Source organism: Megachile rotundata, chromosome 16 (genome assembly GCF_050947335.1).
Source record: "Megachile rotundata isolate GNS110a chromosome 16, iyMegRotu1, whole genome shotgun sequence".
Lineage (NCBI taxonomy): Eukaryota > Metazoa > Arthropoda > Insecta > Hymenoptera > Megachilidae > Megachile > Megachile rotundata.
Window position 1 is genome coordinate 9,373,325 of NC_134998.1, and position 6,000 is coordinate 9,379,324.

The 6,000-nt window shown below is 53.8% G+C and overlaps 1 non-coding gene across 1 annotated transcript; it reads right to left on the bottom strand.

Annotated features, from left to right (window-relative positions):
- Positions 1-1,415: 1,415 nt before the first annotated feature.
- LOC143266102 (U2 spliceosomal RNA) lies at positions 1,416-1,598 on the bottom strand. The gene has a single exon (XR_013041206.1). It is a non-coding gene; the product is annotated as a U2 spliceosomal RNA (small nuclear RNA).
- Positions 1,599-6,000: the final 4,402 nt, after the last annotated feature.

Sequence of the window (6,000 nt, forward strand, 5' to 3'; positions counted from 1 at the left end):
CGCGTCAATTCGGCCGAAGCCTCGTCTAAACAAGGGGATCGCTCCTCGATTTGATCCCCCCCGGCTGGATTTCCATTTTCATTATTGCTATGGTTGATACTCTCGTCCATTTCCTTTTCATTTTCTTTCTCTCTTTCTTTTTCTTTTTCTTTTTCATTTCTGTTGCTGCTACCCGCAATCGGAGACGGGCGCGCCCCAGAGGCACGAGGAGATGCACTGCCCGGGTGCGCGGCAGCAAAATGCGCCTTCACCTTCTTTATCGCATAGGCGCTATCGTCAGTGAAGGCGCATCTGCCGCACACGAATCTCCGGGTCACGCCATGGTGTCGGAGGCGGAGGTGCTTTCCCAGATCCTCGTGTCTCTGATACGCGCCCGACCCTTTTTGTAAAGCGGCCCCTTCCCTATAACAAAATGGACATTTAAAAGTTTCTGGAAAGGGGAAGGGGACATGCACTTCATTATTCACTAATATGCACTCCAGCCGGGGGTTCGTCATCCTGATTGAACTTAAAATACTGAATTAAATAAATAAATAAATAAATAGTCAAATGAATAAATAAAACTCCCCTAAAACAAATAAATAATTAAGTAAATACAATTGATTAACGTGCAAAGACGTGGTCAATAGTGTCTATATGTATACTACTAGTTTAGTAATTAGGTTTCTAACGACTAATGACTAGAAAAAGAAGACTTACGAACTAATGACTAGAATTAACCTAATTAATAAACTAGAGTCAAAAACTAAAATAGAAGACGGACGAACGATGTACGGACGACCGTGCGAATCGTTCCGTGCGGCAATTTCGCGATGAAAACCACGAAATTACCACAGAGAGACCGGATACAACTGCTATCGAACTGCACGAGTTGTAAAGGGACTCGTGCACCTCGATAATTAACGGCGAAAACAATAAATTAATTAATCTACTGCAAATGAGAACAATAGAATTCTCGAATTGTCTACCTGTAACGATCGAATTCGACCGGTACAGGAGCTCAAAAACTACTCACAAAAACAGTGACTGGGGGACAGGGGAAGGTGAGCTGCTATCGATTTGAACTAACGTTCGCACCGATAGCAGGGACAAACAATAGGTAAACACCTACTCCGCGAGCAATACCGCGACCGCTGAAGGCGGTTCGCGGCGCGTGTTTCGAAAATCGAAACGTCCACCTGCAAACTCTAAGTACTACTTAGCGCCTCCAGGGGCACCACTCTACAGCCGCTACACTACTGCCCTCCACCGCCAGAACCAGTCACTCACCGCCAGTCTGTCGCAGTCCCTCCGCCAAGGCACTTCGCGAGTCGCACAGCCGTGCCGCACGTGGACGAACCAACGCGAACGCGGACGCGATAAAACTTTGAAACGCAACACTATGACTAGAGGAGCCAGAATATTTTTGCAAGTAGATTATGTGGGCCGCGTCCTGCGGCACTGCAAGGCAGGTACGACCCGCGTCGGAGTCGGAGCAAGCCCCGGAGTCCGACCGATTGCAAAAATAAGATTAATATTCTGACTCCCCGATGGGGAGTGTATCAGATATTAAGCTGATAAGAACAGATAAATTGATTTTTATTTTTCAGTTAATGTTTCCCCACAGCCGAAGCTGCGGGGTGATACATCATTTTTACATCATTTTCTCATCTAATATATTAAGTTACAATCACCCCTGCATCCGGATCTTTCCTAGATACAACTTTAATTATATGTTGCATTCAGTTCTTGCCTGTATCAGTTCAAAGTCTTGTTCCAGGCGCGTTCACAATTTGTATAAGGCTTTAGCCCTCTTGGGTCTTTCCTTTCGCAGCTTCGGATTTCCAATATAATAAAAATACAAAAAAACCTAGGGGAAACAGCAAACTCATTTCAATAACATTTCCATTATAATACAGTGAGATCAAATATTAGATATTTCCAGTCATACGTAACACCTATATCATTAACATAAATTGTAAAATAAATAGACATATATCCAACAAAGATAAGTATATATATAAATGCATAGAAAGATCTCACTATTTCCACGAAGAGGAGATGCATGGGTTTGTCCAATCCTTGTAGTCCAATAGTCAATTCTATGTAGGGCCTCGCATTCTGTTTACACCTAATATTGTTTTAGTCGATATTACTCGCGTCGTTATTGTTACCATTCCCGTTGCCTATTCTGTTCCTTTCACTGGACACTGAGTATTGCCGCACTCCAGACACATGTTCTACATAAATGTCGCGCGACCAACCTATTGTTTCGGCAACCATTATCTTTCTCATTAATGACGCGTACCGCGGTGAAATGCGGAGGAGATCGAGGACGAACTCGTTCCCCGGGTCCCACGCGCCCAGTGCGCCCACGACGAACGCGTCGACAACGACTCTGTAGCCGCGCCGCTGCAAGCTATCGGCCAAAGGCCGATACTTGGCGATCTTGAGCACTCTCGCCTCCTCTACTCCCGCGAGAGTGTTCTCGAAGGGCACGGCCACATCGACGATGACGACGGACCTCGACGGCTCATGCCTAACCACAATATCTGGTCGCAGCGTCGAGACCTCGTCGGTGACACCCTGGACGCGTTGGTTGACCCGGAGCTCCCCTGGGAGCCGGATCGCCCGTACGAGCCTCTGGACGAGGTTGTCATGCCTCCGCTGCCTGGCGGCAGAATGGGGGCCGCAGTGTCCGAGTACGTGGGGAAGGGTTTCGGCGTCATATCCGCATCGCCGGCAACGCTTATCATCGTTCCCCCATCGACGCGCCCCATTTAAGGGGAGCACGTCGAGGCGGGCCCGATGGATAAAGCGCCAATCAGCGAAACGGATAAACTCACCCGTGCGCATGAAGCGATTGCTCGCTGCATGGCGGGAAGTTGCGTCGAACACCTTCCCCTGGTCCGGCTTCCTCAGAAGCGAGGACATCCAATACTCGGAAACGGCGGCCCTCATTCTGCTGATGACGGTTGCCTTGGCAGACGGAGGGATCACAACCTGACATCCGTTCGGTGCTCTGCACGCCACTGAGAGCTCAGCTCGATCAGCGCAATACTCCCATCGAAAACCGAGACGTACGCTCGACCTGAGCGCTGCAGATCGCACCCTCGACCAGAATGACGAGCGCCCCGTCGTCGGCCTCGCCCAATCTCCCTCGAGCGAACCCGAGAGGTATTGTGCGAGATCCCCGTCCGTCGGATCCCGACGCAGCTTCTCGCGGGCAGCGATTTTCAACGCATACCTTGCAATTTCGGAGACCGTCGTGTCCTCCGCATTCAGCATTTTGAATGCGTGGGCCACGAGGGTAACCTCAGCAAGGTCTGCTACCGGGGGTACTCCACATCCTCCCCTAGAGGGGGGGATATAGAGTACCTCCGGGCTCGCGCGTTGGGGCAGGTTGAGCCACCCTTTCGCCACCCGTTTGATAGCCGCATCGAGATCCGACAAAAACGCTCGACGCATACTGGCCCCCCTCAACAGAAAATCAAGACGCGGCAGTATAAATACCGCCAACGTCTCAAGTTTCTGCCAAGGGGCTAGGAGGGAGCGATCCACAGCGTCCAGGTCGCCCAGCACGCCACGGATCGTGGTGTACGGCGTCTGATCCAGCTGGACCCCAGTGGGGACACCTAGATGCTCGTAGGGTTCTCCTTTTCCCAGAGCTGGAACGAGTTCGCCTCCGACCTCGAACCCAGTGTCCAGAACTTCCTCTCTACCTCTGATGTGAAGGGTCGCGCATTTCCTTGGATTAAAGGCGAGGCCCAGTCTTCGTGCTATATCCTCTACTATCTTTAGCAGCTCCCGCATCTCCTCTTCGTTTGCCGCCAGCAGCGCGACATCATCCGCGTATGCCAGGGCCGCGATCTTGTGGCCGGCGATTTCATATCCGCATCCTGACATGACTGCTGCGCGGATCATGGGCTCGATTGCAATATTAAACAGGATAGGGCTGAGGGGGCACCCCTGCTTTACCCCTGATCTTATGGGGATTCTCTCCGTAAACCCCTCAGCCGTCCTGACCCTCGTCGAGCAGTCTGTATATAGACTGCTGACGATATTCACAACCGTCGATGGAACGCCAGCGTTGGCCAGCAAACCAGTGATGGTGGAGTGGGGGACCGATCCGAACGCGTTCGAAAGGTCCAGCCACGCCACCACCAACTCCTGTTTCCTCCGCTGAGCGTCTTCAAGGCTAGCCTGCAGCACGAAGTTGTGCTCAAGACAACCTTCGTGCGGCAGGAAGCCCTTCTGGGATTCGGAAAGCCGTTTATTAGTAACGGCCCAGGAGGTTAGGCGGTCGGCCATGACAGCAGCGAAGAGCTTCGGCGTGGTGTCACCCATCGCGAGCGGGCGCCAGTTCGCCAGGTCATTCCGGTCACCTTTCTTGTAGACAAGAACGGTGTTTGACTCCTTCCAACAGTCAGGAATACGCTCCATTTTGAGGCAGGTGTTGAAAAGCGCCGTGAGTAACTGCGCATCCGGGTCAACCCTCTTGAGGTCACCGTAGGTAACGCCGTCAGGCCCAGGGGATGAGTTCTTCATCCTCCCAAGTCGACGACGTACCTCGGTGATCTCAAAGGGCGAGACCAAGGAGGCAGTTCCTCGCGCTTCCTCGAAATGGATAGTCGGGAGGGGCCCCGGACAATCCCGGAGAGCATACATACCTGCAAAGTATTGCTGAACAGTGCTCAACAATACTTCGCAGTGTGGAGAGGAACCCTTGAGAACCTCTCGCACCGCACGCTTCCGGTTTGTCCGAAACAAGCGCTGAATGCGCGTCGCCTCCCGGACGTATTCCTGGCGGTTGGAAGGAGCTCCGGTCGCCGACGAACTGTCCGCGCGATGGTCACTCGCCTCCGCCCTCGCTCTGTTTGTTGGCCGGCCCTCTCGCCTCCTGGTGGCTGGATTTGCAGCCCGACCGGTTGACACGGCCCCATGCTTTTTGAAGAATTCCGCCACTTTCGCAGCGAAAGACTCCAGCCCCTGAGCATCGGAAACCCCTTCAGACAGCTCGACGAGAACTGACCGCTCGGCGCCTATCGCTTCCCGACTGCTTCGCTGAAGCAAGCCGGGTCGTTCGGCACCAGGCGCGCGCTCGACGCTCTGCCTGTCGGGGCACTCGACCTCGGGGAGCCGTGCTCGCCGGACCGGACTGCGCCCAATCCTCCTCCCGCGGCGCTCATCAGAGGACGCAGGGGTAACTGACCCCCACCCGCGCGCCCCCGACGGTCTTCGGGCCTGGACGTTGAGGGGTTGTCTCCTGTAGCCTTGTAGGGCTGGGTCGACTGCCCTTCTGGGAAATTCAAAATCGTCTACCCTCGACGCAGTTCTTCTCGTGCCGTTATTGGCACCCCCTCGGCCCCTCCTGTTCTGCCCATCCTCATTCGATCTAAAAACAGAGCCCCGGTTTGACCCGGGGGAATTAGTCGCGCTGTTGGCGGCATTACTTAACCTAGGACAACCACAACAACAATCACAATGATTATTAAAACTGATCGGGCTAGTTCCCCTATCAGTTACGTCCCGTATGATTCTTGGGAGGCCCCGTCCCTTTGTCCTAGTCCCTGTGGCCTTTGGCGCCCGGACTAGGTCCTCTTCTCCTCCTCGTTCTCCTGTTTCTTCAACCCGTGGCTGCCCTATCGGCGTCCTCGGTAACGGGGTCGTCGAGATTCCCTCCTCGGTGGCTTCCAGCCGTCCAGCCCTTCGCCTCGGAGCCAGCGGCATGAAACCCCGCATTTCCTCCTCTTCTCTCTTCTCCTCCTTGTCCTCCTTCTCCTCCGGCGCCGCGATGACCGCTGGCGACGCCTCGGTTATCGCAGGCAGCAACATTCTCATTCTGGAGCGCCCTACTCCTGGGGACGCCTCGATGGTGTTGGCGTCCCCTCCTCCGCCCCCTTGTTTGGTCGTTGGGGGGCTATCCTTCTTGTTGTCCAGCCCGGGCGGTAAAGTCCTCGCCCGGGCACTTCTCCTTGTCTCTGGGCGCTCCTCCTCAGCCTGCTCGGTGGCCTCTTCTCT